Source organism: Mustela nigripes, chromosome 5 (genome assembly GCF_022355385.1).
Source record: "Mustela nigripes isolate SB6536 chromosome 5, MUSNIG.SB6536, whole genome shotgun sequence".
Taxonomy (NCBI): Eukaryota; Metazoa; Chordata; class Mammalia; order Carnivora; family Mustelidae; genus Mustela; species Mustela nigripes.
The window spans coordinates 90,819,960-90,832,618 of NC_081561.1; the positions used below are offsets into that span (position 1 = coordinate 90,819,960).

Consider the following 12,659-nt stretch of genomic DNA (forward strand, 5'->3'; position numbering starts at 1 on the left):
AGCTGTTGATGCCCTATAACCACTTTTGGACACCATTAGATTTAACATTAGTAAACTCTCATAAAAGATCACCAAAATCAACTGATGACAGAACAAATTTGGAGTCTATTTAAAAAATCTAATCTCCACGCTAAATGTCCAATTTATTTGTTATATTTTATACTGTCAGGTGATTTATTTTAAAAAGTCATTTTGAATATTCTCAGCCACTTGGCCCATTTTTAAAAGCTACACTTGATTAAATTTGGGCACCAAGTTCATCACGAATACTAACTGAGGCCATCGGACCAAGCAAATAGATCACAAATTCAAAAACAAATGTCTTTGGATTCCTTCCTTCTGCTTGAATAGGGGTATAACTATCCTGAAATTTCGCTACACATGTGCATTAATGACCGACGCAAAATTTAAATGCACTGGAGATATCACAACAATCCACGGAGCTGCTAACCATTATCTTTCTGAAAACAATTGCATATGCCTATAATAAATTGCATCAATAGCAGTCAATTATCTCAAGAACACTCTACTAACCCTTGTCACAAATGTATTGCTGTGTATCAGATTTTTTTCAACAACTGAATTATTCTCAAAATTTAGTGTTGCTTCACATCCTAAAAATAGCCACTCCAATTCTCTTGTGTTACCCTGCTCAGCTCCCAGGAGGTAGGGCAGTGCTATAAACAATGCTTCATTTTTACAGACGAAGAAACAATGAAATATAACAGAAGTACAGCCACTTTGCCTGAATCATTTTGAAAATCAATAATGAGGCCAGCAATGAACTAGTGGGGTCAGGATTTACCAGCAGCCATTCGGTCGTCCTCTGCGGACTGGGTTCAGGCTCTAATGAGCACATCCTGACAACAAGGACACAAAGATGTTCGAAATTCTCATTTTACCCAAAAAGCTTGTATTTCTCCAAACATAAACTTCTGATACATGACAAATAAACAGAGTAACATGAAAATAAATTCAATATTTATAACCCTGGGTTTTTCCCTTGCTTAGAGAAATGGGGATTATTCAAAATGTAAGCATCAGGAGAAGAAAGAAAAATAAAGTTTGATAATTATTCCATGGATAATTAGAAGCTGAACTTCCCATGACTTGTCCACAAAGTGCTGGGGCCAGCCATCAGGACTGTCTCATGGGGCCCTGGTGGGTTGCAAAGACAGAGTTCATCACTTCAAATGAGAGGAAAAGATTCAGCCCCAGCTTTCCCTCCTGCATTTTTCTTTGCTTCCAAGGCCAAGATCTCTAATGGAGTAAAGGAATACATTCTCTTTTTATGCCAAATTTATCCAAGCAGACCTACCAAGAAACAACTTTTCCTTAAACCCCACATGTGTAAGCAGTAACTACTTTCATATAGCGTTTCATTCAGATCACCCTAAACAAAATATGGCCAAAGAAAACTATCTCACAAGGAAGAATTCCAGTCAACTATAAACTTCCCTATCCAATTGTAGGAAAAAATTACCTTAAAATGGCTCTACCTGGGCAGTTGCTGTAAAATCAAATGGAAAGTTGCAGAGCCCAAGGAAACCCGGACCAAGGCTGTAAGAAGTGTGAGGCTGGGTATACAGGGAAGACAGCTGTCTCCCAGAGGACTTCCTAGTAAACTGAAGAAACACTTGGAGCAAAGATTAGCCAGGACTTCAGCCATCATCTGATTCTGATGACCCTTCCTGCCATTTTACAGTGAGTCCAATGTCTTTTCTTAACACTTCAAGTATAAGTTTCTTGAGAATTATGACTGCAACATTTACCAAATACCTCCTGCCTGCCTAACTCTCTACCATGAGCTGTGTTTTTACCACATTTTTGTGGAAGCATAAACCACCCTAATCTGCTAGAAATTTGATCACAAAAATTATTGGGGAAAAAAATGAAAAAATTCATTTAAATAAGACGAAAAATATACAAGCCAAATAGAAGTCGTGATAATATCTCCACCTTAACAAGCTTATACATGACGCCTGGGTGGCTCAGTTGGTTAAGCAGCTGCCTTCGGCTCAGGTCATGATCCCAGCGTCCTGGGATCGAGTCCCACATCGGGCTCCTTGCTCAGCAGGGAGCCTGCTTCTCCCTCTGCCTCTGCCTGCCATTCTGTCTGCCTGTGCTCGCTCTCTCCCCTTCTCTCTCTCTGATAAATAAATAAAATCTTTAAAAAAAAAAAACAAAAAAAACAAGCTTATACATGAATTTTACAATAGAATGTGTCATTTAAAAACCATTTTCTTTTTTTCCTTATGAAAAAATACTCAGAATTTGATTCGACAGGGTAGGAAAGGCCATCATGCTAAACTGTTAAGGAGGAATTTAAAAAAAAAAGGTATATAATATTTAGTTATGCAAAAAAGTACCTCTTCAAAAACTATGTTACTCTGAAAAACACAGATAATAGATACAGGTCTAATAAATGGGCTTTTTGCATTAATGATTTATTTGGTAAGTCTTGCAATGCTTCATTAACTGTTATTTGGGTTGACAGATGCAATATGAAAGTAGATATTTCTAAAAACCCTGGAAAGTAGCACAATGAACTACATTTGCCCCCAAAAGTTTCTAAAACAGTCCATTGGAATGTAAACACTATGAGGACAGGGGATTTTTAAAAACTCTTTTATTCACTGATGAATCCCCAGCATCTCGAACAGCACCTTTCCCAGGGCAGTAGGTGCTGAATAAATCTCTGCTGAATTACTAAATGTTTGTTTAAAAGTCCACAGTCCCAGAAACAAATCCAGTTGTGCCCCCTAAACAAGCCCAAGGCCCCAGCAGTAAACACTGGTTCCCCAGTTCTTCCGATGTACGATGTACGGGGAAGTTCAAGTTGGGTAATTCAGGCCTCAAGGGCTATTTTTAGACCAAAAAACTCCAGAAGGATGATCCATGAAGAACCAGAGAATTTCGTTCACTTCACTAGTGTAGCTCAATGAGAAATACCCCTATTTCCACTTGTCAACGGTCGAAATACACAGGCATCCTGACATTGTTTCTTAAAGCATTTCAATCAGGAGTTTAATAGACCATTTGAAAATGTGTAAGTGATAGTTTACTGTCACAACAATTTCATTTCTCCTGTGTTTCCCACCCCCTGCCTTTGGGTCTAATCCCTTCTTCATAATAATCATTGTTACCAGGCATTTAACGTTTACTTTGTGCTCAGTGACAGGGACGCACATTCTCATAAAAATTTCACAATGACCCTTAAACAGATATTATCATCCTCATTTTGTAACCTCTGGGAGGTTAAGTGACCCTCCGAAATTCCCCGGAGCTTGTGAGGGAGCTGGAATTCACCCTGCTCTGTCTGACTTAAAATCCAGGCTCTTAGCCCCGAGGTAACTTCTTCACATAGTGTCTATCCCACTGGTGGATATGCTTAAACTACTAGGGTTAAACACTGTGCTAAGTGAGCAAAACGGTTGGCAATTTAATTTTTTAACCTCTGCAGTAACTTCAGCATCTAACAGTTGCTTATGCCGCTGCATGAAATGGTGCAACGACCAAATGTTTTTGGAGCCAAATGGCCCTGAGTTCAAATCCTGCTTCATTACGGACTATGACAGTGTCCCTGCAAAAATCAGTTCACCTTTTGTTCTGACTGTCGATCTCCTCAAGTGTAACCATGAAGGTAGTAACACCAACCCTCTGACAGTTGTCACTGGAGAGTGCCTGGTGTGCAGCCTGGCACAGAGTAAGTGCTCTTACAGCCTAAATACCCTTCCTTCTAACGGATTTGCTAAATTGGCACTGTGCTGATTTTATGAAAGTGTTTAGTTCATCCTTGTAATACCATAATTACAGAATATAATGACACTGCGTTCTCTAGAACTACAAAGTAGAATTTATAAACTGATAGAATATGAGTTGGAAGAGGCTTTAGAAGCCCATCTGTTCCAATCCTTTCATTTCCAAATGAAGTCCAGAGAGTTTAAAGGACTTGCTTCCAAGTTTTTACAGGGAGCTAATTGCAAAGACAGTACTAGACCTTACGTCCCTCCACCTCCGCTTCCACTATACCCCCAGTTTTTGCCTCACATTACACAGGCATGGCAACACATGTAATTTTCAGACAATTAAGCAGTATAAAATAACCTCAGTTTAATTGCATCCAATTAACAAGCCAAATTAGTGTTTCATATGTACACTATTAAACTAGTTGTCTGGCTTCCAAAAGAAATAAAACACTGTTGCAAATGAATCTAGCATTTTAGTGAACAAAGCTACTTACAATTTAAATTACCTTTCCTATAATCTTCTTTATATGGAATTAGACCCAATCTCCATTTTAAAAGAAAGTCTTGCTGCAACTATCAGGATGACAATTCATGCTTATATTTGAAGTATCAAAATTTTCTTTCTCACTGAATACACACAATTTGCTAAGATTAGTATACATGTGTTGTACGTGCACGTGCACGCCTATACACATATGCATGCCGACAGATCCCCAAGCAAGTATAAATAAGGGTGTGTCTATATTTTCCCACTGCCTAGTTTCAAAAGTCCCACCTTTTTGTTGGCCTTCCGAAATCAAGTCAATCTGTAACAATGCAAATGGTAAGAGCTTCACTGATCTTCTGCTTTCCTTTTCAGAGAAAATGAAACCACCAAATAAATCTTTGTCAGAAAAGCACTGCCTTGCAAATACACTGCACTACACTATCAGTCCAGTACTGTCATGATATAGGTACAATTGGGTATCAATGAGAAAGCATTGATGAACCCCAAAATGAATCACCTATCTATTCCTTAAATATTTACACCTGAAAACATAAATGTCTTATAATTTTAAGTATAACCATTTTTTTAAGTTAGTGCTTGGTAGTCAACTTTCACTATTAATATTTATGAATACTGTTCAGAGTAAAAAGTTTTACAGTAGCTTAAAATAATAGTGTAGTCCTTTGTTCTTAAGATGTAGCTCAAACTAACAACTTGCCATACATATCTGTCCATGTTTATCAAAACATTTAAATCACTTTTGTTAATTATTAAAATGTCTATGAATAAGATAAAATAATTCTCCTTGTCATGCAGTAGTGTCAAACTTCCTTACTTCTTTTTGGGGCATTATACCAATTTAATGGTCTCCTTGCCACCAAGATATCCAGCCCATAAATTCTTATAATCTTTCTGAACACATACACATTATAGCATCACTCCTCTGCTCATAAAACCTAAGTGAAGTCCCACTTTCTCAGGAGGCCTGTATGCCCCAACTGATCTGGAGCCAAGGTACCTTTCCAGGTTCACACACCCCTCCTCTCCCTTGGCACAACTATGGGTGGCGGGACATAGATTAAATTCACTGTGCCCCACCCTTCCCTCTCAGGAGAATTTACTGACATTCACTTCAACCTTCAAGGCCACCAATCAAAACTTCTTTCCATAAAGACCCTCTAATCTTTCCAGTCAGAAAAAAAGAAATACCTCCATTTATTCTCCACTTCCACTGGTAAGTTTTAAGAAAGTTTATTTAATAAGCCATATGTCTTCTCTAGATCCTAAGAAGTTCTTAAGCCAGGGATCATCATCCTCTTACCTCTCAATCCTCATTCTGACCCCCAAGTCTGAATCCAGAGCCCAAGTTTGAGACTTCTCCTACAGATACTGACCCTTTTTGCAACCTAAATTGAATTTTCTACATTATATAAATCTTAAAACACGGAGCAAATTAATTAAGTTACAATAGTTGACAAAAGGGAGTAGGAGTCCAAGATTATACAAAGAAATTTTATTTTCTACTCTTTTTTCCCCCCTACTCTTTTGTGTTACACCGACCCTTAATCATACAGAATATAAAAAATAAGATCTACATTTTTCCAAAGGTCCCGGTATCTGCAGTCGTGTAGACAAATTATCTAAATTATCTGGGGAACCGGATGTTTCACTAGCTGTTTCTAGCTGTTTAGAAACATATAGATCCAGCTTGTGCTGGGCTCTAAAGATTAATTGGTTCTTCAAACAGCGACCTTGTAAAGACTTCGGAATTGGTAATTATTCATTAATTGAATCAATGATGTTGACCAATTTAGTTAACTTGAACCTCAAATAAGTACTTTTTAGTTTAAATTATTTATTATTTCTAAAAATTATCTGCAAATAACAATAGCTAACCTCCAACTAAACCCCTCAAAGTGAAGTCAGTGCATGGAATCATAACAAACCTCCAGGGATTAAGAAACATTGCTGTCAAAGTATTGGGAAGAGGATTCCTGCTATAGATAAGCCTTCTCCAACTTCTAGGCCCTGCCCCCCCCCCAAAACTCCCTCTCCAATGATCAGTCTCTAACATAGCCAATCATATGCCTTGATTCTCCAAGGACAGTGTCCCCATTTATACCAGGCTAGATAATAATCACTCATGGGGTCCTAACCACATGGTCTGGCTACATCTTGCCCCATCTCTTGTTATGGTGCCCTCCAGCCACACTGGCTCGCTTTCAGCTCCCCAAAACACTATATATCCCCCAATCTAAAGGCATTTCCATTATTCCCTCTTTGTACAATACTCTTTTTCTCCCCATCCACTCTTTCCACTTGACCATAACTTATGCTTCCATCTCAGCTCAAATATCACCTCCTCAGACAGGGGTGATATACCCTTTATGGCATATTCCTCCATATTTTGTCCATAGCACTCATAATGTGGCTTTACTTATCTGTCAACTCCACTGATTAGAGGCTCTTTTTCTGGTCTAAATCATCATTATATGCTTGGCACCTAACACAAGGCCTGATCCATAGTGAATACTTGTTGAATGCATGGATGAATAACTTGCTTTGATAAATGATGACTGGGTCACCTGTCATAGTTCTCTGAAGAAATGGCTAAGACATGTGAATGATGTGAATGTGAATGACAAGTCAAAATCACTATCACCTCTTGACCCAGAAGTGATGGGTCAAACCCTACCTGCTCTCTGCCCAGAACTGTCTTCAGGCATACAAACATCATTTTCATCTCTACTCTCCAAAGCACTTTCTTCAAATATGTCTACCTAGTAAGACTCCAAATTTTAAGTGGATAGGAAATCCAAAGGTATGGACACTTGTAGAACAGATCAAATGCCATACTTACTATCTCAACTGACACATAATATATCTTAAGAGTAGCATGTATTTGGCTCAAAAAAAATAGTGATACAAATTATCAAACAGTTCTGATTCCACTCCAAATTCAGTCTTGATGATGTTGATCTTAATGCTATTAGCCATGGGTCCACATCAGAGAATCCAAAGATTGCACAGACCAAGTGGGCTGTTTCCTCTTTTACAGGGAGACTAGCTGGGTCACAATCAGAGATAAAGTGCTCAAATATTTTTCCAAGTTACTTAGAGCCATCTCACGGCTACAAATACTGATTTACAACTTTTTTGTTAGCATTGCCATAAATAGCATATAGAATGCAATGCTTTTTTTTAAAATTGTGATCAAATACCAAGAACCAATAGAAAATTATTTTATTTGTACAATTTCCTTCAAATAAGCACAATCTTATTTTCATAAAGATTTCCCATTTTCTCTCAATCCACAGCTTCCAGCATTGAGAAGCCTCACTGGAACATTCACTGAAGTTTTACTCAAGATTAATGAAGGCTCTGCCTATGTGGTTACAGGAAACCCATACATGCTGATAGTGTGAGGTATCTTATAAAGCCTGACGTCCACCCAGTTGAGATGATAAACTTCCTCGGTTCCTTTTTATAATATCACTTCAAAAGGTGCAATCCTCACATACCATGTTTTAGCCAAAATATGGATTCATGATGCGTTCATATATAAATTCCTTAACTAGAAGCATAGCATTGGAATTTCTAGGTGGAGGTTTGAATTGTGAACGATTTCTCCACTTACAAGATTGATGCACAGACCAATAATAGAGTCCTGTTTAGGCTGAACAGGAACCAAAATTTGAAAACAGTGTTTGTTTTTTAACAGACTTAGGTGAGTAGCAACCTGTTTGATCCCAGACCACCCATCCAGTTAATGATCTTAACCACCTTTCCTTTATTATAATAGTTACTATATTAGGAATTAAATTATTCCACACCCTAATGGAGTACGCTTTTCACTCATGCCGAATAACATTTTCTATAGGTCTTTAAAACTACTTTTGCTATGTTGAAGCTTTCAGTTTAACCTCAGCTAATTATTGATAACTAAAAAAATCTACACCAACACAAATAGACTATTATTTGTAATTGTTGTTGTTGAAGTAAGCAAGCCCTGCTTTAAAAATCAAAATAGGCAAATTCTTTAAAAAAAATTTTTTTTCATTTTAAATTCAATCAGCACAAAAAATTCAACCTGGTTTCCTGAATAGTGACAAAGTGCCAAAAGCTCAAGCAGACACATGTATCATTATTCCACAAGGAACGCCTGCATACATGTTGTCTCTGTTTTGTTTTCATGGTAACAAGAACGTTTGAAAACACATCTCATGTAAAAGGAACCTAATCAATCAAAAGATTCCGCTGGCTAATCTTTCGATGTAGTCAAATAATATGATTTCATTCTGTGATAACACACATATTGTAAATCCATTTTCACATCTCATGTTTAATAGAAATATAAAAATGTTTTATCTACTTTAATAGTATTTTCCCAAAGACCTCCACAGGGACCTAACAAGTTAAAATTCATATCTATAGTATCATTAATATGCTACCACTCCCAAAATTGCCCCCAGATCAATTTCACATCAATTTAATCATAAGCACTCTTACATAAAAAGAAGCAGTCTCTAAAAAAGCCAACCTCATAAAATACAGATACCATAACCTCATAAAATACAATTACCGTATCAAGAGATAAAGATGCCAACAAACAAATTTTGTTTTATACCTGACCTATGTTCAAAGCAAGAAACTCAGACAATTTTCAAAAGATTCACTATTGTCATATAACATTTCTCTGTACATAAGAAAGATACTGCACGTTTCAAACCTAGTGGTCAAAAAGGATTATGACACTTGAAGCATACTGTCATTAAGTGGATGTTGGTAAATCCCTTTCACCTCAAAATAAAATGCACCGTTCTTATCTGGTAACATGATTTCTTCGTGGTCCACAGAAATTTTGTCTAATAATGAAAGCGATAGCACACAGAAGGCATATCTGTCCTGTTAACCATTTGGCCTATACCTTAAAAATCAAACCAAATCAATCACTTCTCAGCCTTTTGGCTAAGATCAAGTGTAAAAATCAAACCAAATCTACTCATTACACAATCTATTTGGTTAAAACCTTGTTTTGGCACTCTTACAAGGTGAAAAGCACAAGACATCTGCAAATACTAATACATATGTCATATACAGAAGATAAATGTAATATATATCCATATACATATATATGCAAATATTTAAAATAACTTGGTTTGCTCAAGGACAAATATCACCAAACATTACTATACTATACCACTGGAGGAAATGTTTCTAATAAAGTTAAATGGCCTTTTTCTAGGAGGACAGATCATTGCAAATTTAATTAAAATGGATCTTATTAATATTTCAAGTAATTTCTGGGCTTGATTATGCGCCACAAAAGAAACAACTGTACTGAAGAGAAAAATCAATAGCCCTTGACTAGAGCTCTGAGTATGCTAGAAAAACACAGTTCTCTTGTGAATTACCAAGGTCTAGCCTTTGGGGGTGGGAGAGAGTACCAATATTTATTTGGAGGTAAATTGGGTTATTTTTAAAATGGCAAAAAAGGAAGGAGAACAATCGGTTCAAATTTTCCATTATAATGAAAGTACCGGAAACAAGCCTTTTTATGTTCATTTTAGGCCTAAGAAACTGTGCAGAGAATAAGGCTTTTGCAATGTCAGTTGCACACACTGCTTCCTGTGAGAATTCTAAGCCATTACAGGTGTCCTAAGGCCTCCAGCGAAACCTATTATCGGGTTATTTCTCCGGTCCCCTCAAAGCCATCCCCACTGACCCCTACCCCACACATAGTGCTGAGCTCCTCTAAGTGTCTATTAAGGACTCTCTGTCTTCTCTGTACTCCCGAGGTTAAAGTACCCACTTTCCCTCGGCGAAGCCTGTAAAAGCTTTCCCATTAGAGAAGACTAGTTCCTGCAGTCCTTTTCAGTTAGATGCTTTCAAGTCAGAGATGAGAAGAGCCACTTGAAGAAAACCCTCTTTACCCTCCTCCCTTTTTCCACTGGAAGCAACGTCCCTGAAGGACAACACCAAGGGACACTTCCTGACCTTCTATCCCCTCACCCAATTTGGGCTTGGAGGGTTGGGGTCGCATTTTCTCGTGTCCTCTGCTGCACTGGCAGTGTTATGTAAGAGGGACAGAACGCGAGAGGCACATGCGTATAAAGCGCACCAATCTGTGATAACAGCTGGGGTGGCAGAGCTGATCTGGAGTCTCCCCCACCAAATACGACAGACACCACACATACATCACCCCCACCCCCACCCCACCACCCTACCCCACCCCAAACACACACACACACAGAGCAGTGTTTTCCTGTCTCGCCCCTATCAACACCAGACGCACAGAATGGAAAGGCGGGGGGAGGGGTGAAGGGAGGTGAGAGCAGCGGCAGCACATCTGCTTTGATAGAGCCGCCGCGGCAGAGAGCCCCTCGTTAACCCCCTTCCTGTGGCTGCACCACGTCATGGAACATTCCCGGAACGGGCCAACGTTCCACCCACTTCAGGGAACAGACATAAAGGCGCAGACCCAGCTCCCTACAGTGCAGAGCCCAAACACACATGTCCCTTCCCGGTCCCCCGGCAGACGCACAGACAAACACGCATGCAAACCGCCCCCACCCGTCTCCACGCGCCCCGGGCCGGCCCGACGCGCCGGGAGCCGCTCTGCGGCCGCTGCACCCGCAAGGCGAGGGCGCCTCCGCCTGAACCTTCCATCGAGACAGTCCCCTCCTTCCTCGCTTCCTTCCTTCTCTCCTTCCTTCCTTCCCTTCCTCGCTCCGGAGGAGAAAGGAGTCACTGAAATGCCAACAGCTAGCGCCTTCGCCGCGCTCGCTCGGCCGCAGGCCGGCGGCCCGGCCCCCGCGCCGCCCGCCCGCCCCTGGCCCGCGCCGCACGCCCGCGGCCCCCTCCCCCGCTACCTGACGACTGACCGGCGGCCGCGGCAGCCGCAGCGGTGGCCGGGCGGTGCGCGCCGGTGCACGTCCCTCATTAGTAACCAGGCACATTCCAGCCTCCAGCGCTCCCGCGCGGCCCCCTCCCCCCAGGACATTACGCAAAGCAGCCTCCCCTCATCTGCATAGATCCTCGGCCAGGGTATTCCCCGCATTTCCCGACGCGCCGGACCCCCCTGGCGAGGTCTCTCCCATCCCCGCCCCCTCCGACCCTCACCCTGGGGAAACCAGGAAGGGGCCGGGGGTGCGCGCCGCTGGAGGCGACCGAACCCGGCGGAGGCGTTTTCGGTATAAAGTGAAACAAGCTCCCGGTGCTAAAAAAGGCAGGAAAAACACGGCGCCTAGGCCACTTACCGAGCCGAGGAACCTAGATTCCCGCCGCTCTGCTCTCCCAAACGGTCGGTCCGCCCTCCACGCACCCCAAAGCTGCACCCAGCACCCCAAAGTCCAGACGTGTAGGAATATTGTTAACCAGCCAGAAGACCCTCCAAGTTGCTCCAGGCTCCGGGGAGCCTCAAGGTCCAAGACTGAACTTGGCAAAGACTTGTGCCACAGTCCCCGAAGATGTTTTTGTGGAGACCCTCCTCCGGCGGGGAGAGACAGCACTCGGCGGCGCCCCGCTCGCCTCCTCTCCACCCTCTCACCTCCAGCCCGCCTCCCGCCGGCTGCCCGCCTCCGGGCCGCGAGCCCCTCGAGCGGCTGTCAGCTCCCGGCCGCCGCCGGGTGACAGGGGCGAGAGGAGGGCGCGACGCGGCGGCCCGAGCCCGAGCGGGCAAGGGGGATCCTCGCAGCAGCGGCGGCCGCTCACCTGGAAAGTCACCGCTGAGAAGGAGGAGGAGGAGGACGGAGAGGAGAAGGTGGAAGAGGAGGGAGAGGAGGAGGAGGAGGAAACCCCCCTGGTGCCCTTGTTCTCGCTGCCGCGGCGGCCGCTCCTCGCCAAGGCTGAGCGTGTCTGGTGGGGGGTGTCTGGTAGCATTTCCTTAAGGACAGAGGGAGGGCGGGCGCGGAGGGAGGGAATAGATCCCGACCGCCTGCCCAGGCTCCTCTTTCCTTTATTTATTTTTCTGACAGTATACGGAGATGGGCCCGGGGTCGGGGCCGCGGGGCTCGCGAGGGAGCGCGAGGCCCGGGCCGCAAGCAGTCTGCGTGCGGGAGCCGCAGCGGCCGCCTCCCCTCCCGGGCTGTGGACGCACCGGGTTATTCCTGGCAGCGCCTCCCCGAACAGAAGTTACTAGGAGGAGTGCGCGGCGAGGGCGGGCGGGGGGAGAGGCGGAGGGAGGGAGGGAGGAAGAGGGAGAGACTCAGCCAGCGACGTCATCGGATCCCCCAGCGCGTCCCAGGGAGGGAGGTTGAACCAGAAAAACCAGTCTGGAGCCGGCGAGCGAGAAAGGACTGTGCGGCGCGCGGGGTGATGGGGGGAGGGAGGCGGCGGGGAGGGAAGGTCCCGGCCCCGTTGCGGCCGCTCGGGGCGGGAAGACCGCCGCCGACCTCGCGCTAGCGCTCGCGCTCGCTGGGATC

The 12,659-nt window shown here is 43.1% G+C and overlaps 1 protein-coding gene across 5 annotated transcripts in view; it reads right to left on the bottom strand.

The window, feature by feature from the left end:
- HIVEP2 (HIVEP zinc finger 2) overlaps positions 1–12,032 on the bottom strand; it is a 196,225-nt gene extending 184,193 nt beyond the window's left edge. For 2 of the 5 annotated variants that reach the window (XM_059400850.1, XM_059400846.1), the window contains exon 1: positions 11,496–11,577. The gene's annotated coding sequence lies outside the window, so the exon portion shown is untranslated. Of the gene's footprint in view, positions 1–10,809; positions 11,045–11,120; positions 11,210–11,495; positions 11,578–11,949 lie in introns of those variants that run through there. The other 3 variants (XM_059400848.1, XM_059400849.1, XM_059400847.1) reach the window with 3 other exon arrangements.
- Positions 12,033–12,659: the final 627 nt, after the last annotated feature.